Consider the following 24112-nt stretch of genomic DNA (forward strand, 5'->3'; position numbering starts at 1 on the left):
AAAGGCAGCAGTAACCTCCTTAAAAGCACTGTAGATGAATAATCACAGAAGGATTTGAATAAAATCATATGCTTATGCCTCTTCAATAAAGCAACCACTCAAAGTGTAATGGGGGAATGCAGTCTATGCAGATAATGTTTAGAAATGAAGGGATGAATGTAGGTAAATTGTATAAGACTAGCAAGCAGATTGGGGAAATTGTGTTATACCAAATTTTCTCCATCTTAATGCACAAAATTGGGAGTTGCACATGAAAAGGAAACCTGCAGTTATATTGATAGACATTTAAACCTTAGGGAACAAAGGAACTGATGATCCTTTCCCTCAGGAAAAAGCCAGGGGGGAAAAAAAGTCCACTGGAGCCTCTACTGGGAAATCAGGCTCAAGTGTTGTGAATCTTCGCTTTGCAACAGTCAGTTCCAGTTCCTGTTTGAGGCTTCCTGGATCCCCCTCTCCCTGTGAAGAAACCAGGCTTCTCCCCAACACCTGCACTGTTCTTCCCCTCAGTAGGGGACAGTAAGGCTGATTGGAGTAGCATTAACTCCCAAGTGGATTGCTGTTTGGATACCTGCCAACGTAACAGGGGACTCACTCTGAATACAGTGACTGTTCTTCTGACTCCACCCCACCATGCAGCCAACCTGTCCCATTCCTGGGCCTCAGAGCACCTCCCTCAACACCACTCTGCAGGCCTTGAGAGTGAGAGGAAAGTGTTCCACAAAGATGCTGGCCCCACCCCTTTTCCACTGACTTTAACTGCCCTCTCCTGTGGAAGGAAGCTCCTGGCCCAAAGTATTCTTTTAGCTTACTTAAAAAAGGAAATACTTCCAGGAACAGTGGATACTGACTTGTTGTTTAACAAAAAACTGAGAGCAAATGAAGTGAGATAGGATATAGCTTGTGGATTGAGCTATATCCGCCACAATTCAGCATAGGACGCTGGCAGCTATTGTAAAGAGTTGGCGATAGAGGAGACAATGTCTTAGCAAGAACTTTAGCAGAAAATACAAAAGGGGATAGAACATGAAATGGGCAGGAAGCTGACGTAAAAACTAAGTCTGCTAATGGCATTGACACAAATTTAGGAAGGTATTTTGGGAGAGGGGTTGTGATTAATTTTAATAAATAAACAAATAATATAAAATACACAAAGGTGAATAACTTACTCCTTGTATATGTTACCAAATGCCACACGTTTCACAGGCTAGCCAATGAAATTATGCATTTACACATTTTGACAACCTTTCAAAGCTGCAAGATCAGACATTACAAGATAAGACAACATTACTCAGATATACCATGTTAGAGTGGGGGGGGTTAACAATAAGAATAAGAATAAAAAAAATACGCAAATAGGCAAAAAAGGACGGTGGGGATGAGGGGAGCAGCTTGGGGGGAGGAAAGCAGAGAGGTCAGGAAGAATGGAAGTCTGGCATTGTTTGAGCTATCGCAGCATTCTTTATCCAAATGTATCAAGAAACAGGGTCCACATTTCTTCAAATTCATATAATTGTTCTCTATATCAACAAGCTATTCTTTCTTTTGCCGATAACTCGGACAGGTCTAAATGCCACTGCTTTATTCTGGCCATACACCTACTCCTCCATTTTTTGTAAAATTGTGGGCTTCATAATCATTGCAGCCCTCAAGCACCAAAGTCTTTGTAGTGGGGTTAAACCCAGCATAGTAGCTATATAACCTAGGATATAATTTTCAGCAGAAATTTAGTTGCAGAATCCAAAGTCTATTTTCACTCGTGTCCACCTCTTTCCACAGCTGCCTGACGGTTGGACAGTCCGATAGCACATGCATTAAGTTTCCTTTTTCTTTATTACAGTAACAAGAAGCATCAGAGGAAAAATCCCACATCGTGCACAATCTCTGTGGTATTCAATATATTTTAATAGACTCTTCTGTTGTATGAGATCTACAAAAGCATTTTTAACCTTCCATGCTCTGCCATGGGGGTTCTTTTATGTGCTTTGATTACTCCCTTTCCCACATTTTCACAAATACCTCCATACTAATGTAGTTCCTCTTCATTAGTCAAACATATAGAGAGGACATGGGCCTGGAGAATTTATGAAGCATTTCCAAGGGCCTCTGGCAGTCCTAGGGCACTTGGACCAAACTGAAACATTAACATGTGTTTTAGTTGTAACTACTACCACTCTGCTGAGTTGCTTTAATGTTAGAAGACCTCATCCTTGACTAATTGGGAAATCCACAGGATGCCCTTGCTCAGCCAGTTCTTCCAAATTATAGGTTTTTTTCCCAGTTTGCATGTCTGGATTGCCCTGATAAGTACTTCTGCATGACAGTGAGAATGAAATTCATATCTCTTAACTAGGATAGCCCAGATAACCACACAGCCACTGCTTTAGGTACCTTATTTTTCTCGATTGGACAAAAAGAGGAACTGAGCAGACCTGCAGGGGGAATTGGATGCATTAATACCAAAACCAAACCCCCAAACCTTCTCCAATATAATTACCAGAACTTTTGCCAATATTTTGACATCATTGTTAATATGTGAAATTGCCCTACAATTGGAACATAGTGTGGCATCTCTTCCTGGTTTAGGAATAATGACATTAGGACTTCCCTCCCCATAGGGGGAAGGGCGCTCTCTAGGAGTGACTCATTAAACATTTTAAGCATCTTGTCAGACTGGAGGTCAAAGAAGTGTCTGTAGAATTTGGCAGGGAAGCCATCTGGCCAGGGGCATTCCCCACTTTCATATTTTTAATTGCCTCAGTGACCTCATCTTCAGTTTAGAGGATGAGAGGAAGATTCCCACATCTGTGCCATTCTTTTTAGGTATTCTTTAAAGAACTGTCCCAGATTGAGGTGTCAATAAAGGAAGTTTTGGAACAAATTGATAAATGAAAGAGTAATAAGTCACCAAGACCAGATACTATTCACCCAAGAGTTCTGAAGGAACTCAAATATGAAATTGCAGAACTAATAACTATGGTATGTAACCTATTGCTTAAATCAGCCTCTGTACCAGATGACTGGAGGACAGCTAATATAACACCATTTTTTTAAAAAAGGCTCCAGAGATTATCCTGTCAATTACAGGCTAGTAAGCATAACTTCAGTACCAGGAAAATATGTAGAAACTATAATGAAAAACAGAATTATGAGACCTATAGGTGAACCCAATACACTGAGGAAGAGTGAACACGGCTTTTGTAGAGGAAAATCATGCCTCACCATTCCATTAGAATTCTTTGAGGGTGTCAACATGTATGTGGACAAAGGATGACTTAGGGATATAGTGTACTTGGATTTTCAGAAAGCTGTTGACAAGGTCCCTAACTAAAGCTTCTTAAGCAAAGTAGGCAGTCATAGGATAAAAGAATAAGTGACTGGTTAAAAGGGTAGGAATAAATAGTCAATTTTCACAGTGGAAAGAGGTAAATAGTGGGGTTCCCCAAGGAGCTGTACTAGGACCAATGCTGTTCAACATATTCATAAATGATCTGGGAAAGGGGGTAAACAGTCAGGTGGCAAAGTTTGCAAATGATACAAAATTACTCATGATAGTTAAATCCAATGCCGACGGCAAAGAGTTACCAAAGGATCTCACAAAACTGGGTGACTGAGAAACAAAATGGCTCATGAAATTCAGTGTTGATAAATGGAAAGTTATGCACATTGGAAAACATAATCTCAATAATACATACAAAATGATGAGGTTAAATTAGCTGTTACCACTCAAGAAAGAACTGATGGAATCATTCTCGATAGTTCTTTGAAAATATTTACTCAATGTGCAGCGGCATCAAAAAAGCTAACAGCATGTTAGGAACCCGTAGGAAAGGGAGAGATAATAAGACTGAAAATATCATCCTGCCACTTCATAAATCCATGGTACACCCACACCTTGAATACAGTTCTAGTCCCCTATCTCAAAAAAGATATATTAGAACTGGAAAAAGTACAGAGAAAGCAATACAAATGATTAGGGGTATGGAGCAACTTCCATATGAGGCGAAATGAAAAAGACAGAGACTGTTCATCTTATAAAATTGACAACTAAGGCGTGATAGAGGTCTATAAAATCATGAATGGTGTGGAGAAAGTGGATAAGGAAGTTTTATTTACCTCCCCACATGACAGGGGAGTCACTCAATGAAATTTAGGTAGCAGGTTTAAAACAAACATAAGGAAGTACTTCGTCACATAACACACAGTCAACCTGTGGAACTCATTGCCAGGGGATGTTGTATAGGCCAAAAGTATAACTGGGTTCAAAAAACCAGTTATACTTGTTTTCTCCACATTTCCTCTTCTTTGCAAATATGAGACCCCTCAAATGGTCTCCTGCAATAGCTCACTGTGGGTTTGTCTGCCTCCAGGAGCAGGCCAGTTTCTTTTTCAAATTTTTTAACAGTGAAGAATTAAATCTCCATCTACATGGCTGTTTCTCACCAGGGCCTCTTGCTATTTGATGAGCTGTAGGGGCATGATCAGAGACAGCAATTGTATTAATGGAGGAGTCAATTACAGAATTAACCAAGTCTCTGGAGATCAAAAAGAATTCTGTATGGGAATAAGAGCCATGTACTGGAGAAAAAGTATGAACAGTCCCTACCCAGTGCATGTATAAGCCTTCAGATGTCAGTCTCAGATCCTTAATGTGTAACTCCAGAGCCATTCTAGCTTTGGTTGGCTTATGATCCCGAGGCCGAGATTTGTCCATAAAAGGATCAAGTACCTCATTAAAATCCCCAGCAATCACAGTAGGGCTATAGGGCTCTCCATATAGTTTAATAAAATCCTATGAAAGATTTCAGGATCATCTAGGTAAGGCCCATACATATTAGCAATAATTAGTTTAGATCCATTTACAGTGACTTTACGGCTTAAAAATCTGCCCTGATCATCTGAAATTGACTCAGAAACTGTGACTGCCCGTGCTTGATGGAAAAGTATGTTACTCCTGGAGATTTGGATGAGAAGCAGCAAAACACGGCTTTTCCTACCCAGTCACATTCTAATTTAACAGCCTCGTCTGCAGCCAAGTGTGTGTCCTGCAAAAGCACTATGTCTGCATTTGCCTTCTTTAATAATGAGTACACTTTTTCCTTTTAATTAGCTTGTTGAGTCCCTTTACGTTCCAGGAAATAAAATTAAGATTCAGAACCATTTGGCTGTGTATTTTTGTATGTATAGTCTTACAAACAAAGGTGATGGAATGTTTGTGTCAATTGCTCTGTTATAGCCCATCCTACTCCCCACACAGACGCCCATGAGGAGGGGAGTCTATGGATGAAATGTCTCAAGCACTTATTCCACAGATTTTAAATTGCCTTGCCAGATGCTTGCCGCTTGCCAAATTTCCAAGAGTAGCGAGGAGAGGGCTCCAGAGAGGGGGAGGGAAGAGCACAAAAAAAGACAAGTTAAAGGAAAGATATAAAAACACATAAGGTGTTATATGTTAATAGGGTGACCAGATGTTCCGATTTTTGGGTCCTTTTCTTATATAGGCTCCTAGACCCCCAAACCCCATCCCGATTTTTCACACTTGCTGTCTGGTCACCCTATATGTTAACTTATTATCAAGCACAGGAGATCCCAATGAAAAGACAACAATTATCAAACACTTAACACTGTCAACAAAACTAAACCAATTGTATATTCCAGAGGGGGCAGCTGAGCTTATAGAAGGTGTTAGGATGCAGGAAGTAGCTGAAGAAGTTATGGGGGGAAAGGGTGGTAAAGGCAAGGGGGGCAATAAGGGTAGAGAGATTGGGGGTCTAGGTGGGGTGGTGGAAGTGGGTGGCAGGAGAGGAAGGCAGGGAATGTGGGGAACAGGATAAGCCAGGGCAAGGGCAGAGGCAGGGTGAGAAGAGGAAGTAGGAGGTGATAGGGAGTGCAGAAATCACTATCCATGTAGCTCAGCAAAGTTTCATTGGTCTTCTCCTCTACTGCATTGGTCCGTAGGAAGGGCAATTACGTTGCTCAGCTCCTGTGCAGCTTTCCATGCTGCCTTGCAGGGAGAGGAGCCATCTCTCACACTTGCAGCACAGGGGATGCCACGCTGCCAGGCTTTGAGGACCCCCAGGAGTAAGGCCTGGTGACACAGCAGTATCTGCCACCTTTAAAATGTAGTACAGTAGGTGCTGGTTGAAGCCTTCACACTTCTACAGAGCAACAGCTGCACTGCCCCCGGTGATCTGTTTGATGTACTTCAGTGCCAAGCTCATGCAGGCTTGTTCAATTACAAGCACAGGTGCATATTGATCTGTCCAGTTAGGGATGCTGTCAAATGTTTCATTAATTCCCCAGAACAAATACTGGAGCAAAGGCACTCAATATTGCTAATACACAATTTAAATAAATCCTTTCCACAGTCCGTTCACACCCAGGAGATCAATTTGAAATGAGCTGTTTCCTTAACTCCCCTGCAGGGGCTCTTCACATCCAGGCATTTGATGAGAATTGATGGACAAACACCAAAAGTTAAAAAAGCAAAAGCTTAGAGCAGAAGAGTGAACCCAAATAAGAAAGTTAGTCACAATAACTTTGGATAAGCTCCTAAGAGCGGGTAGGATAGATTTAACAACTGAGAAATAAACTTGCTATAACACAGAACAGGTACTCAATTCACTGCAGGCTATTTAAAGAATGTTCTGCTTCTTGTGGCTTATGGACTGGATGCACTTCCTCACCAGCCTTGAGTTGGAAACTTTATAAAATATTTGTGCCCTGGCTAGTCCCTGTGCTCGTCTAAAGGCTCTCTGCTCAATCACATATTTGCAAAATCTTGAAACATCATGATCTTATTTTGTGGCATCCCCCAAAACAGTTCTTTGTTTCCACAAGCTAGCTGCGCTATTTTTTTTCTTTTATAGTAAATCTGAGAAATTTGACCATCAGTGCATGAGATTTGGCATTTGAGGCTGGCTTAGGAGCTAAGGATCTATGCTTGCTCTCTAAATCAAATTAAAAATCATCCGGCAGGCTGAGTTCTTCGGAAAGGAACCAGGGAACAAATTCTATGAGGTTGCCTTTCTCTGCTCCTTTAGGTACTCTTTTAATTCTCAAATTATTGTGGCAAGACCTTCCCTCAAGGTCTCCCACATTAGATTTAAGACAAGATAAGTCTGTGAGACTTCTCTGCACCTGGGCAGAGACCCCTTGTACCTGACCTTACCAACAATATTCTCTCGGTGCAATCCTGACCCTGCTAAAGTCATTACCACTTTTGCCACTGACTTCAGTGAGGCCTGGCTTTCACTCTTGCAGTACACTGATGTAGCTACATTGGTGCAAACCACAAGGACAGACACACAGTAGTGGTATAAAAAGTAATGTGTCCTATGCAGCATTGTCCAGTTTCAAGTCAGAGTAAACCATACTACTACAAGCCACCCTTTCTACCTGTGCAACACATCAACAATAGGGACCGTGTAAGCAAATCCTTATTTGCAGTATATACTGCCTGACCTTATCTGCTGCTCTTGGAGCATTCAGCACTTAACCATAGAGTTAACTCATTTTAATATTTTCCCCTGTTCTATTAAATTTAGAGTCTAGCCACTGCTGTACATTACAGGAAATGCAATCACAATTCTTTATTATTTTTTTTCCTGTGGGACCAGGAAGGAACTATGTTACAATCTGACAAAGCATTAGCAAAATCATCAGCAATCCCAGTGATAAAACTGATCTCTAAAGCCATTTGTTTGATCAGAAACTTGAAAAAAAATTATTCCGTCAATTGGTGCTTGAAACAGCTCAGCGATGAACTGTTTTCTTAGTAGAGTTGGGCCCAAAGTCAAAATCCAACTCTTAACTTTCTGGATATTACAAATCAGAAAGTGGATCTGAAGCCATATTTTGCTGGTGACTTTTATCTTCATAAGAGGCTGATATCCTGAACTTTGTGGTATTTAAAATCTATATCCAGATCCACATTTTGCAGCTTCTACCCATCTGAATTCCTTGTGATTTTGGGATCTCAATTTTTAGATCAAGATATAATCATTGGTAGCATAGTTGGAAAATAAGTGTGAGAACTAGTCTTTTTAGTGAGACAGAATAAAACATGCTACAAACTATGGATGTCAGTTGAGCTGCTGGAGTCAGAAAATCAGAGCTCAGATCATCTGACTTGACAATGACATGCAAACCAGCATTCAAAAAAAAATTGACAGTAAAGAAGGCGTTAAAAACTAGGCATGTAGTCAATAAATATACACATATAATATATGTCTGTGTCAACTCGTGATGTGTAAGTTTGCAACCGCTTATTTCATCATTTTGTCAAAAGCTTATTTTCATTGCAGGTCACCGTGTACAAATTCTGTGAGCACACAATGGAGAAGAGAACCAAGCAGGAAAGGGAAGCAATGCAATCAGATTGAGAAGAAGGCACATGCCCTTCTTTTGTGGGAGTTCTGAGGTGAATTGCCTAGGCTAAAAGGACTAATGGAGCTGGATCGCCTCATTCCTTACATTGAGGAACAAATGTAACAAAGATGCGTGAGAGAAAACAATAAACACCCTGGTCAGAGTCATAGGAGAGAGATTAAATGCTTTTATCATTTGCCACATGGAGAAGCTGCCCTTGATATAAAAATAGCAATGAATATGGTCCAGCTAGAGATGTTCAGCACCTTTGTTCTTAAACCAAAGAAAACTTGGTCAGTTGAAGGCTGTTATTTCCAGCTTCACATACCATCACATAGATCTACCTCAGAAGCTGAGGCACAGCTCACTACATGGGATTTTGCCAATATCCCCACCTTTACTCTGATATTTAGGCTCCTGCTCACCACAGTCAAATGAACTGTTATAAGAGAGACACACAGGCTATAAGCGACTGTTGTCTGCAATGTACTTCCTAGCCACCTTAGGTCAGAAAGAGTACTCTGATATTACTCCTTCATTTGGGATGGTACTTCTCAGTGCACAGTGGAGGGCACAAGACATTCTGCACAAGAACCAGGGATGCCAGTCGCAATCCCTTGCAGTCCCCTTCGCTGTTGGGCCCCCAGGGGAGTACATTGCCCCCAAAGGGCCTGACCCACTTCATTAGCCTGATGGCCTTTTGGTTTCCCTTATATTACCAAAGTCAGGAGCCAGGAAGGGTTGCAGATGCGGTCCCCCAGTGTGATTTTAAATGGTCCTTTCCCCCTGCTTGATTGCTTTATTTATCTTACATGTAAAGGTACTTTCATTGTCCTCTGCGCGTAAAAGCTGGTCAGACAGGTAAATACACATTCTTTTGTCTAGGGCAAGCTGGGTTTAAGTGCTGCCTCTCAAACACATGTTAAGAACATTTTTCCATCATACATCTATCACTCCTTGTACACACCTGCACATACTTCACACAAAGATTTTCGGGACCAGTTTGTCACCAGTTTACATATGATATCTAATATAACACCTACGAGATACCTATTAAGACAACAGTGTGTTGGGGCAATGAGTGTGCAGGCCTAATATGACTTACAGAATGGTGGGCCCTTTGCCAGTTGGCTCTGAGGGGCTCCCAGAGTCACAGATGTCTCTGGTGATTCTACTGATTCAAGACTGGCAGGATTCTGAGTTACATGGAATTGATCTTTTGGTTTTGTATTCCTGAAACCTTCACTCTGTTATCTCGGTGCATTCCACAGAATTCTGACTGCAAACATCAGGACAAGTACAGTTAATGAGGTTGGGTGGTATTTGGATCTTGTAAAACCTGGAATCCTGTGAAAAAGGAATTTCCATAATCAGGACTTTTTGAAGTATAAAAAATGTCCATTTTTACCATGTTACATCAGTTGAACCTGGGGAGAATATTACAAAAATTCTGCACTTTGAATCAGGAGCAATCACTTTATAAGCAAACAGCTAGAAAAGAACTTGAGGTGTGTGTCCCTGATTTCTTCATTTTGTGCCGTTTTAAAATATGTATACATGTGCCAGTGTGTTTTATAATTCTTTTGATGTTTTATTATCTCTATCTGTGGGTGGTGTTGATTCCAGCTACAGTTTGAAGTGCAAATTTGCCTCTCAGTTCTACTATGTGATGGTTAAAAATGTTGTAATGAAACAGCCTCTGTGATTCCTTCCTGGGATTCCAAAGTAGTACTCAGGCAAGACTCTTTTCTTCAAATGTTCGTATTAAATAAAAACTGATTCAAATAAAAATAACCAGTCAACTGGTAAACAAACATAGAAAGCCCCAGATCCCAACTTCCCTAGATGTTTTTCAGTATCCCTAAAGTTTTAAGCCTAATGTCCACTCCATTAAAATGCTAAAATCTCTTAGGAACAACAGGCAAGACAGCAGAAGGAATTGCTCCATGTTGGAGATTAACTTAGTACTTGTCAGGTTCAGCTCCCTACATGTTTTCATGACTAATTTGAAAGTGAACTCATTTATCCCAAACATACCATAAAAAAAAACATAAACCTAAAAATCATATATTTACTATGCAAGCATCTCAGCCTGAAATAACCAAAACATACAGTAAAGCATTAGCCAGGAGTTATTTTCCTCCCCTTATTTTGGTATTATGCAAAGTAGCAAGGATTTTTCCATTTCTGTGTTTCCTCTGATAGGTGGCACCAACAATTTCTCCTTTTGTTATAATTTGTACATATTGCAACACTGTTTCTTATGCTTTTGGAAACTTTTCCAGAGAGACAATCACGTAGGATATACTGTATAAGAGAATTTAATGGCAATGCGGAAAGAAGTAGAATTTTCACTTTTTGCCTGTTCTCTACATCCATAACATAGATATCAGACACATTCTCCAGCTGTACTGAGAATATTAGCATATAAAAGATGCCACAGAGTTAGTAAGGTTTAAATAGCACCACTAAAAAGCAAAGAAAGGGTTAAAGAGGGAGCGTGTCATCTTGATTTGTTTTTCTAACTGACCCTATTTAAAAAAAACTTTAAATATTATAAGTGTTTTCTTTTCTCCTCTTGATGTGTAAAGCAACAGGGAAACTAGTGAAGGACTAGATTATGCTCTGGGATGGGTGAACCTTGGTTCTGCCCTCCCATCTCACTGGCTACCTGGACTAGCCCAGGGGAGTGTAATGCTTTGCTGCTGGTATAGGCCAACAGTAAATTATTACTCCTCTGCAGCAAGGGTAGCTGTTTGAGACATAATGGCTTCCTGGGATCATGCCTGGAGCAGTACAGCAATCTGTCTCCCCCTACTCTTGGCTGTGTCCTTGTGACACAATCTAGCCCCGAGTCTTCATGAGAACAATTAAACTGACTATACGCAAATGGCTATCAAATGCACAAAGTAATAAAGGAGCTAAAAAATATTCCTTTGTTAATTCCTTTCAATTATAGAAATCTGAGGTGTCCACTTGTAATTATAATGGGAATGCAGTCTTCAGACAGAAGCATGATTTTTTAAATTGCTGAGGTTCCCTTTAATGCTGGACACAGATTATAATGGGGAAGGCTCATTGCCCCAAACTAGTTGGCTATGAATGACCTGAGCCCACACTTCTGATGTGCATTGCCCTTCCCAGAAGGCAAATATTTCTTGCTGTTTAGCAAGAGAAATCTGAAAGCTAGATGAAGTACTGATGATGAAATGATTTTTAAATCCCATGCTGGTATATGGTGTTAAGATTCCTAACCCAACCAAATGCTACGATGAGAATGATTTAGATCAGTGTATTGGCCCTTCCTCTATTTCTTTGAGAAAAGTTTTGCTTTGTTAATATTCTGATCCCTTTTTACTAAGCCTTCCTTTTTATGATTTTTTTTTTCTTTCACTTAACCATGATTTTTCATTTCCATTTGTTGCTGCTTTGCATCTGATTTATTAACACCTCTCTCTCTCTCTCACACACACACACACACACACACACACACACACACCCTCTCAAGTGAGTGCTCAGATATTCTGTAATGTAAGAGAGCATCTTTTTATTTGTGGGAGATATTTAAAGCAATGTTTCCATGCCTCACTTCCAGTAAGAGCTTTAAGGGGCTGTTTCAAGGGGTTTTTTCTTCCCCTCCAGCATTCAGGAATGTATTGGAAAACAAAGATAAAATTGTGGCTCTTGAGCAGTCATTTAATCTTGGGGTTGCCAACCATGCTTTGATTTTTCATTTTCTTTTGTTCCAGGGTTACAAACCTTTCAGTTCATTTATATTTATAAACAATGTTCCCACTATATTACATGCATGGATTATTAAGAATACCTCCCAGTAGAGTTCTGTCAACTTTTTGTACATAATTAATTAAAAGCCTCAAAGTTACCTTTTATCAAACTTTCACAGAGGTTTAGCATATCAGAAATCTCAAAGTAAAAGAACTCTATTTAGACCAAAGGGCTATCCAGCTTACCCTGGTAAGGAAATACTCTTTATTTCATGGGATTAAAAAAAAAGGGATTAAAGCCAAAGCAGAAATCACCTAGGGCAGAATGTGGTTTCACTGATAACAGAATTATATTTCACAGTAAAGGAAGCCAAACCATGGATCTAATTAACAGACCAGCTCTGATAAAACAAGTCAAAGGAGAAAACTGCTAGCCTAAAACTATGCTCTTACCTGCAAAAGAATTAAAGTGGGAGTAAAAACTGACCCCTAGCAGTTAAAGTGCACACGCAAAAGGAGAAAAGGAGTGTAACTGTAAAGCACTGCCTATCTGTGTGTCTTCTGCTTTTTTTGTGGTATTTCCCCCAAAGTAAGCATAACATTTCTCCTTCACATTAACTTATAGAACCCAGGTCTAATAAAGGTCCACGCTTCATGATCTTAATCCCTTACAGGCAATCTGCCACTTGAGTGACATGTTAGAATAGCTCAGGGAGGATGCTGCTGTATCTGGGGTATTCTGACTAAACAGAATGAATACATCTGCCACTGAGTAGGAAATGTTGGGATCCCCCAAGACCCTCTTCACTCGATCCCCAAAAATTTAGTTTGATTCCAGAATTTGTCACTCAGGTATCTTTATTTGGCATACAGCAAGATGGTCAGGCTCAAACACAAGGGGTAGGTCAAGGGTACGTCACAAACCCAAAGATACACAGTAAAACTGTTCCTGATATTCAACTTTACTAACACCTGCATTCCTAACTATACATTGCATCCTGGGCTTCATGACTGGCTTGGTTACTTTTCAGGACCCAATCCCTGCACTGCATGTTCTGTCCATGTATAAGCTGATCTCAACATTCCAGATTTATTTTGTTTTTATCCATTGTCTCTAGTACCAGGGTGTTCCGGCTTGTCCTACCTACACTGACTGCAGCCCAATGTTGGTTATGCCCCTATCAACAACTTAAGTCTTCCATTCACCTTTTATTTCCTTGCCTTCAAGCAAACCTCTAGGTTTGTAACAGTAAAGTCGCAGTCAGGGAGACAGTGTCATAATGAACAAGTTTGGAGATCCACAAAGCATGTTGCAATGCTTAGCTTTTGTGGAGGGGGACATTGCTTACAAGAGAATAGCCAAATTATGCTGTAAGGGATTAAACTTCCCAGGGGGCATTAGCCTCCCATCTGTAACGTATATTATAGCAACACATGTATTTAATAGCTTTAGTATTGTTTCTACAATGCACAACTTTTTATTCTGGTCCAGACCCTGCTTGTGACATTTGGGAGAAGATAAAGAATATCCTGTAGTGTCATGTTGTTATAGGTGTTTTTACTGATGCGTCCATTTGCCACTGACTATAGAGTATGTTAGAAGCTTTGTTGATCTGTTGCAATCATTTTTTGATTCAATACATTTTTTCATGCATTTGTGCCCATCGTTGTATACTGAAATACTATTTTTACATTAAAAAGAATGTTCTGGAGCAGCAACAGCTCAATTTTTGACAGGATCAATTGCTCGATAATTGTTCACAAATAGAGCTTGTCAAATATTATTCCATGTATAAAGTATCCATCGAATTTTGCCACCTTTCATCAAATACATTATTATTCCACTAACACTATACTCAGTACAGACTATGGGCCCTGGCTATTCAAGATGCATAACTCCTTCCACCATCAACCATCAGATTCCATAACTATTGTTTGGTTCACTGTTTGCAGGGTGTTCACTGTCATTTTCATTGTCACATATTACTCATGGTGCCATTGTTAAAGACATGTTCTTAGGGAGAAAACTTTGGCAGCTGTGGGATGCATATAGTAGATTTGTTTCCCATTATTTCGTACAGGACAGAACTCTTGCAAAAGGGTAGATTATTTGGAATACATCTGATCTTCACATTTCTACAGTCCATTCTGATGGTCAGGAGATAATGGAGGATCAGAGTACTAGTAAAGCAAAGCTCTGAGCCATACTGCCGGTTCTTATCATTTTTTAACAGCAGACTGAAACCATTTCCTAAGATCAACAACTTTCCATTTTCCAAATGCTACAAAGCGTAGTTCTGTAGCATGGCTATCTGCCAAGGAGTTTTCCTTCACCTAGCTAGGTCACTGCTAGTGACGCAGGAATTGAATTAAATGGACAGTTTCCCTCTAGAGAAACTCACATATTTCATCTCTCAAATGCCAGAGTCTATCTGAGATTTAATTTGAAGCCTGCGATGCTTTAATTCAAAATAAACACTTGGCAAAATATTCATTACCAAGCAGCAGGGCATCAATTTTATGAGACAGAGTTCTCTAATTCTGTTTGCTACTAATTATCTTTAATGATTACTGTTTTTTATCTTAAAAAATTAAGAAAATAAAGGCAAATGTTCCTTTTTAAGTGACCTATTGAGTGCAGGTAATATAATGCATAGGGTTATATAATTCTGAGACCCCCTCATCCCCCTGGTACCAAGGCACAATAATAGTTCAAGAACTTAATAATAATAACAATGATAAACAAATACATTATTTAAACATTATTTGTATTACAGGAGTTCCTAGAGGCGAGGGCCCCATTGTGCTAGGCATTGTATATAAGAGAGAAAAAGTCTCTGTCCCAAAAACCATTGCCTTATGTTCTTCAATTTGTGTCATGATACCCAAACTTTTAAAAAATTGTAGTTGAAAGTGCATGAATGTTGATAGGGCCCAAAGCTGTTGTGAATGGAAGGGTAGACTATGATTCATGAGCTCAGTGAAGTTTCACATGTATAACTGTGATTGGAATTTGGCCATTCACATTCAAGCAGACTTATAATGAAACCACCACAAATGCATATCACTGCATAATATTCTCATTTACATATTCCCTGACACAGGGCTGGCATGAGTGGAAGGATTATATTGGTTCCACTTAACCCAGTATTCTGAATGAGTAGTGTATATATTGCATAATACCTTGACAAGTGTATCAACAGGGGAAGTAATAGTGTTTTACCTACCAAAAACGCTGCAATGATTCTGGTCACATCAGCCAATAGATCTTCATAGCTGATCTTAGGTGTTAATAAATAGTGTTATCTTCTTCTGAAAAGCTAAAGTCTGGTGTGTTGGTTTAAATCAGACTCCTAAGAGAATTATCCACTGCTCGCTCTATAATGCCTTGTTATGGTGACGGTGTAGAAGATGATGCACATGAGACAGAGTGGAAACTTGGACTCAGAACTTAATTGCTTCGATCACATTAAGTCATAATACAAACTTCTATTTTAATATAATGTTTACTAGAGAAGTGTCATGCAAAGGATCAGCAAAAATAGCTTTCCTGCTGAAGGCGGTCCTCTAAAGGGAAGGAAATCCTCTGAGATAACCTAAAGTGATTGATTTTGTCTATTGTATATGTCATAGTTTCAGGGTTAACTGTACCTTTGACCCGACCTGCAGGCTCCCAGCTGTCACCTTTCTTGGGCAGAGACTCTAATGGCCAGCACCTATGTATTGCTTTCTGCCTGAGGGCTACAAACACAGTATTGTCAGCAGTTACAAGTTACCATGTGGCTCTTCTAAGTGAGCACATTTATTTTTAAGGTAAAAGAATTACAGGAAAAGCATACCAAACAAGAATAGTTCCTATATGCACACTGGAAGCTTACCAGAGGTTACCTATTAGTCTTATGGGGTCCTAGTGGGCTAAAACCTTTCCCACTTCTACAAGGGTTGAGGGCCCCTCGGAATAGATAGTTCTGTCCATTTGCTGGATCAGAGAAAAGGCCACGAGTCACTTTAAATGCAGCCTTTTTATATCAAAAGCCCTTTCTTTGCCTGTTGGTCTCTGAAAAACCTAATTTCATGTAGGGGGTGGTATCTCTCTGGAGGTGTTCACAACCCAAGTGATTTGCCTTCATCACCTCCCAATGTTTTTAGTTCCTAGAGGAACTGCGATAACCTTCCTACCTGGAGTTGCATATAATCCGTGGCCCACAGTGATGCATAATCTCAATATAATATGGTCCCCAAAGACATTGCATGCATTTGCAGTATCTGTCACTGTATAAACCCTTATGATTCATATTACTTTAAAATACTGCTATTCTTCTTTATCCCCTGTAGCAGACCAGTCTTCACCCAGTGTATTGATCCATCCTTCTTTCTTGTTCACTGGATTATGTTGCTACCATGTTTTGAATTGTAGAGGACACTAGCCAACCATTGTCTGTTATACATGTGGCAAAAAGCAGAAAAGGGGGGAAGAGTAAAGGGAGAAAGAGAAGACTTAGTGAAGGAAGCTACAGGAAGGAAGGAAGCCCATAACCCCCATTTCTTTTCCCTTCCATTTCCTTATCTGTCTCTTTCCCTTTTATTTTATCTTTCTTCTAACTTCCTTAATTCCTCTCCTATTGCTTCGCATTTCTATCAGCTTTTTTTATGGATGACTACAGCTGAGTGAATAGTGTCACAGCATTCCATGAATATTCTTTCTCAATATTTTAATGAACTTCTTTCCACTCTCCTCACAGTAAGCTTGACTATTGGGTTTGCTCTCCAAAAATATTCCAGTGAGCAATTTTACAGGTGGAAACAACAAATATGAATTGAATTTACTATTCATAATCATGAGTGTTTTTACCAGATTTTAAGAATGAGGGTCACCCAGTCAGGGAACAGAAATATACTGTGTGACCTACATTTCTAGTAAAAACAGCTTGAATTTTGAATATTTAATGCTCACAGTGTACTTGCAAATGACCTACTGAACAGGATTTATTTGAAGAAATGATTTGGCGAATTCATTCAAGGAAATTGATCTTCTCATGGATGACCTGTGACCAGATTATCCAGCTCTGTTGCTAAATCTCCATTCATAGTTTGCCTATAACCTCTTTATTTTTTTTTATAAATCATCCTTCCAGTCTATTATCCTTTGCAATCTGAATTTTTATTGAAAAAAAAATTTAAAGTCATTTTATTGATCCCATCACAGCACCACTCCAGCTTTTCTGGATTGCATGCCCCATTTCCTTCACAATAAGCTGGGTTTTATGCTTTCGTTGAATAACTGGCATGAGAATCTACTGTTAGGTCATCCTAATCCAGGCTCTGATTCAACAATTTACATACATGTTTGACTTCACACCAATGAAAGTGAGTAGTACCATTGACTTCAACGCTTAAAGTCAAGCAGGGAAGGTCTAGCAAAGAGAGAATGTCAGCCTGCGATTGAAGCCAAAGATGATGGAAGACCAAATTTTCCATCAGATCTTGTACTGACATGGGTAAAGTGCTGTCCATAGAAAAGTAGTGGCAAGTTACAGGCATTTGCAGGAAGTCAGAAGTTTTCACAATCATTTTCTTAAAAAGACTCCGGTGAACCTGGTGAACAGGTGAACAAGCTGAACAGACTCAGCCCACCAGAAGAGCAATCAACAAATATGGTTTTAATTCCACTGCTTCCCAGAATTCGCACATATATGGCTGGAACACTTTTAATTGTATGACTCCTCTCCTGATGAATACCAAATTTAATACTTGACTCCTCAGCAACACTACTAGAATTCCCATTCTAGCACCCAGGAAAGAAATAAACTGGAGCTTTAAGATTTCAAGCCATATGCCCAATAAAATCTACAGATGTTCTTTCTTCATCCTATGTAATGAAACTTTGCAGCACTTCGTTGTCTCATTTTTCTGTAAGAAAATCATTACCGTTAGCATCTATCTGTGTATTTCCCATAAACAGTGAGAAATGGCCAGCATTCTTTGTTTAATTAGTTGTTAGATGGAGAATAAAACTAGATGTCAGACCTATAACTATGGAAGTTTAGATTATTCAGCAACCAATTCTTCCATCTCTTCTTCCCAAAGAAGAGAGCTCAGCTGAAAATGTTCAGGAATTCCTTGAAGTACTATTTCTATGCAGAGATCTATATATAGGTAGTATTATTAATAGGTGAACCTCAAAACGTTCAGAGGTTTGGTTCTGAGGAGCCTCCAAAACTTAGAGCTAACAAGAAATGAAGATTTTTTCCATTACAAATATCTGTCCGTGCCTGTCAAAGCCTTTCCAAAATAATTTATTCAAAATAATGTATTCATTGGGAGTAGTGGGGCAGGTAGAGAATGTAATGAAGATTGGGTATAAAGTGTAAGTAGCAGCTCTAGCTCATTCGTAGATCATATTATGATAAAGGATTATTTTAGAGTCAGTGTCAATTAACATCAATTCATTTCTCTCTCTTTCCACCAAAATTGAACAATCCAATAAAAAAATCTAGTCATCTAGCAAGCCGAAAATCTAACACGTGTCCTTTGGGCCTGGATAGTTCAATATGTGCCACTGCTAATTAGAGATTGACCGCACCGCACCTGAAGCGATGGGAACGTTGTCCAGGCTTGCCGAAGGAAGGCAGCAGTGTGAGTGATGATCAGCTTTGTGGTGCTGACTCACCCCCTCCCTCCCCCGGGAATGTGAGGGTGGAAGGCTTTAAAGGTGCAAGCCCCTGGCATTGGAAGCCCAATCTCCATGCAGCAAGCAAGGCAGCACCTCCTCTCCTTCCCTCTCCTTGAGGTGGCAAACATTAGGTTGGGTTAGGACCTGCTATGGTCGTTGTGCTAGTCGCTCCTTTTTAGAGGGGCTGGGAAGGAATTTTTCCCATTCCCCCATATTGGCTTTGGTGGAGTGAGATTTTTTCGCCTTCCCCACAGCAGGTGTTGGGATGGATCTTTTCTGGTGAGGAAAAAGGTGGTAAGTTGTATGTCGTAACTCATGTTGTAAGTGTGGGGTGGATGTCCACTTCAGGTACTCCTTAGGGAAGGCATCCAGTGACGAGGTAAATGACTTGGTAAAGGACTTAAAAGGAAGTGCTGGTTAAAGGAATGGAATGAGGGGGAGGAGTGCAGGGCTTCTATGATTGGTACAGCAAGAAGCCAACTCCCCTTTCTTATAGCCCACCTTAACCCTCCTACGAGGGGGGAGGGGGTTGGTAACGTCCAAGCCCTGGCTTGGCTGGAGGATGGAAAATGAAGGGGGCTGGTGGAAGCCCCAGGTAGTTATTTGAATGATCAGGGAGTTGACTGCACTGTACACTTTTATCTGCCAGGTAGTCCCAGACCTCTAATAATAAAGTTGCAGCCTGATTAAACCCATGTCAAACGTCTCTTGTCCTTCTTTCAGTATAGCCGGACAAATGCAGACACTGTGTACCACTAAAATACTCAACTGACTTCTAGGTAGATTTAATAAATTTGCCCAGTTCTATAAAATACCAGCCTTGCTACTTGGTCAGAAGTACAAGGATATCTGTCAAACTGTCAATAATCAGAGAGTTTCTGTTTTCATGAGAAGGGTGTACATGTCGTCATTGGATATGATATGGAGACTCTGACCAATTGTCGTTATTAAAGATCTCATAGCACTTTTCACAAGAGTTAGGGGTATTAATTCCTAGGTACTACCCAGATTTCAGTTTGGGTAATTACATTCTACCCAGGGCCGGCTCCAAGCACCAATGCAGGAAGCAGGTGCTTGGGGCAGCCAATGGAGAGGGGCGGTACATCTGGGTCTTTAGCGGCAATTCGGCAGCAGGTCCCTCAGTCCCTCTCGGAGGGAAGGACGGGCCGCTGAATTGCCGCTGAAGATTGAAGCATCGCGGCAGAGCAGCCGCTGAATCGCGTCTTTATTTATTTCTTTATTTTTCTCTTCGCCACTTGGGGCAGCAAAAAAGCTGGAGCCAGCCCTGATTCTACCTAAATTCTCCATTTAGTTTTACTTTTACAGGGTATTTCTCACTTCCTATACCATAGTGTTTTTTAGCGTTATATACTGTTAAACAGATATCACATTCACCTGCAGATGTAGATGCATTTCAGTAGTGGTTAAAGTGGTTATATGTATGTTAACATGAATCTGAGCTTCTTTGGAGTGAAAGGTGGTATATACAAATAATATAATATTAATTAAGATTTATCTGATCTGAGTTGACAGGTATTAGTAAGAAGTACTAAGTGCAAATGTCTTATTCAGTGTTTAAAGAAACAGCTTGTGCAATTTATATAAAACCCCTTGCCTGGGAAACCAACATTTTCATCACTCTAACACTCGAGTCTAAAGAAAGATATTCCAGGAAATGCTTTTTTCATTCCATTTCATTTCCAGAGTTCCATGACAATTGCATTTTGGTTTGACTTTGGGTGAGATGCAAAAGGCCCATTCTTATAGACTGGAGCACTGAGGCATAAAAAAAGGAACATTGTAGCTGACATTGATGGAGATTTCTGCAGTACATCCTGACAGTGTGAGAATAGATGCAAGCTGGAGAGTCTATAAAAGTCTTGCAAGTCTCAGCGTTTATTTTAAAAGTTCAAGAACACTATTCAGACACACACACCCCCAATTTCTGAACTGTCATGTTGCACCTGTTTGCAAGTTTTAAAGAACTGCTCCCCTGCCAAAAATCTTAGGGTCTCCTCTGCCCTGTTCAGCCTTCCTGTACTCTACACATTGAACACATATTTAGAATGAAATCCCATTGACTTCAATAGGGCCAGGATTTCACTCTTAAAATGTGAAGAAACCCCAATCTGTTAAAACACAAAGCTTTTCTGTGTACAGTACAGTCGTTTGTGTTTAGTGGACATCAGCGTTTAGTGGAACTTATTGAAAACGATGCTCTTTAAATAATACTTGTTCAAAAAATAACTCGGTCTGCAGCAGACATGCCAAAGGTAAAATTGAGAAAGATAATGGGCCCAATCATGCAATGGCAAAAAAAAAATAGGATTAAGCCAATGTTTTACAGCTAGGGCCTGATACTGCAAGTTGTTCCTGGGGAACAGATCCCTGCATGCACACAGAGCCCATAGGCTTCACTGGGAATCCATACGAGCACACAGGCCTGCTTACCCTGGAACAACTTGCAGGTATGGTGCCTTAGTCAAGACAACTGGCATTTCCAAAAACTATTTATTCAAACTCCAGTTCAACAAGAACTAAAACCAACTCAGTTTACTTCCAGCAGCTCATAAGTCTCTTGCTCATAATTATTGTTTCCTTTCTAGTGTATATTTTGTATAGGAGCACGAGAATTTTATAAAATAGAGCCAATTCCTAATTCAATCCTTCCACATGTAAAAGACTCATTGAAGACAACTGTATAAAGATTGCAGGATTGGTCCCACAGATAATATACTTTTGTTATTCACATATATGGGATTTTATATTTCTTCGCACAATCCAGGTTATTTAGGGTTCATTCCCATGTTTAGAGATGGTCCATATCCCAAGTTTGTACTGGGACATTTAAGTTTGCAATGAATGAGTGCATTTAGGCCCACAGCTGCACAGGGACATAAGGGGCCCCTACAGCCCTGCACAGGATATCCATGTTACCAGTCACCATCCAGAAGGCTGTTTGTACACATGCACAGGAGGGAGACTGAGAGTGGGCAGGCCAGAGTGGGGAGTGCTCAGAGCTTTGATTCCATTGCCCCCAATGCATAGGGTAGCTGCTCAGCTAGTACAGAGGAAGATTTCAGAGTAGCAGCCGTGTTAGTCTGTATCCGCAAAAAGAAGAACAGGAGGACTTGTGGCACCTTAGAGACTAACAAATTTATTAGAGCATAAGCTTTCGTGGACTACAGCCCACTTCTTCGGATGCATATAGAATGGAACATATATTGAGGAGATATATATACACACATACAGAGAGCATAAACAGGTGGGAGTTGTCTTACCACCTCTGAGAGGCCAATTAATTAAGAGAAAAAAAAAAAAAAAAAAAACTTTTGAAGTGATAATCAAGCTAGCCTAGTACAGACAGACAGTTAGATAACAAGTGTGAGAATACTAACAAGGGGAGACAGATTCAATGTCTGTAATGGCTCAGCCATTCCCAGTCCTTATTCAAACCGGAGTTGATTGTGTCTAGTTTGCATATCAATTCTAGCTCAGCAGTTTCTCGTTGGAGTCTGTTTTTGAAGTTTTTCTGTTGTAATATAGCTACCCGCAGGTCTGTCACTGAATGACCAGACAGGTTAAAGTGTTCTCCCACTGGTTTTTGAGTATTTTGATTCCTGATGTCAGATTTGTGTCCATTAATTCTTTTGCGTAGAGACTGTCCGGTTTGGCCAATGTACATGGCAGAGGGGCATTGCTGGCACATGATGGCATATATCACATTGGTAGATGTGCAGGTGAACGAGCCCCTGATGGTATGGCTGATGTGATTAGGTCCTATGATGATGTCACTGGAATAGATATGTGGACAGAGTTGACATCGGGGTTTGTTACAAGGATAGGTTCCTGGGTTAGTGGTTTTGTTCAGTGATGTGTGGTTGCTGGTGAGTATTTGCTTTAGGTTGGGGGGTTGTCTGTAAGCGAGGACAGGTCTGTCTCCCAAGATCTGTGAGAGTAAAGGATCATCTTTCAGGATAGGTTGTAGATCTCTGATGATGCGCTGGAGAGGTTTTAGTTGGGGGCTGAAGGTGACAGCTAGTGGTGTTCTGTTATTTTCTTTGTTGGGCCTGTCTTGTAGGAGGTGACTTCTGGGTACTCGTCTGGCTCTGTCAATCTGTTTTTTCACTTCAGCAGGTGGGTATTGTAGTTTTAAGAATGCTTGATAGAGATCTTGTAGGTGCTTGTCTCTATCCGAGGGATTGGAGCAAATGCGGTTATATCTTAGAGCTTGGCTGTAGACAATGGATCGTGTGGTGTGTCCTGGATGGAAGCTGGAGGCATGTAGGTAAGTGTAGCGGTCAGTAGGTTTCCGGTATAGGGTGGTATTTATGTGACCATCGCTTAAGTAACCTCACCAGATAAAAAGGTGGCACAGCTTTGGCCAAAGAGCTTTCACCAAAGAGCCACGTAAAACTTGCCCTGTGATGAAAATTATACAACAGCTAATAATCAGTTCCCTTTAGCATAAATGAGAACCAGAAATGGCCCTTGTTGTCACTGTGAATGATCACAGCTTCGATACGCTTTGCTGGGAACTTAAAAGCACAGCCAACCAAGAAAAGCATCAGCAATGATACAAGAGCTTTCTTTACTGCAATGAGTTACACCTCCAAAGAACAAGGTATATATGTACCAGTTTGACTTCTCAGTGGTCCCAGAATGTAAGCTCCCATAGCTTATCAGTAATATACACGCTACTTTCCCCCTTTCTATACTTTTGTGTAGATGTGTATGTCTGTGTGTGGATGAAACAACTGCCAGGTTAGACCTCTGATAAGAGTTTTACAGGACTTCTATCCTGAGGCCTGTCACTAGGAAATAAGGGATTTTGAGCCCACAATGAGACTGATAATAGAGTGTGAGAGCGTAAGTTTACTTTTCAAGTCTTCAGGATGACAAACAAGGGACTTGAGAAGCAGGATCCTCAAAACATAATAAACTAGCCATGCCTGCTGTTACTAAATGCCAGGCAAATACAGATGTGAGCCTAATACGCTGCATGTGTTATTAAGCATCTTGAGGCACATAATAAAACAGGTTTAAATCTTAAAGCGGTTTATTCTTTTAAGCTCCAAAACCGAGGCTTTGCTATCGTTCAGAAACAGTTTAAGAAAGAAAGTGTTAGATCATCTAGCGTAAGCATGAATAATAGAAAAACACAGTCGTCATAATAATCCCCCGAGGGCTTCCCAAGAGAGCTGCAGCTAAAAGAGCAAGAATCAAAGCAAAACTCCTGTAGCTTCTACAGGAACCTTGTTGTTTGCCCGGAAGCCCCCATCACCACCACCCCCTTGCATTTTTCTGTCAGACAGATTCTTTCTCTTCCACCCTCACCCTTCACTTG

This window comes from Chrysemys picta, chromosome 11 (assembly GCF_011386835.1).
Source record: "Chrysemys picta bellii isolate R12L10 chromosome 11, ASM1138683v2, whole genome shotgun sequence".
NCBI classification, from domain to species: domain Eukaryota; kingdom Metazoa; phylum Chordata; order Testudines; family Emydidae; genus Chrysemys; species Chrysemys picta.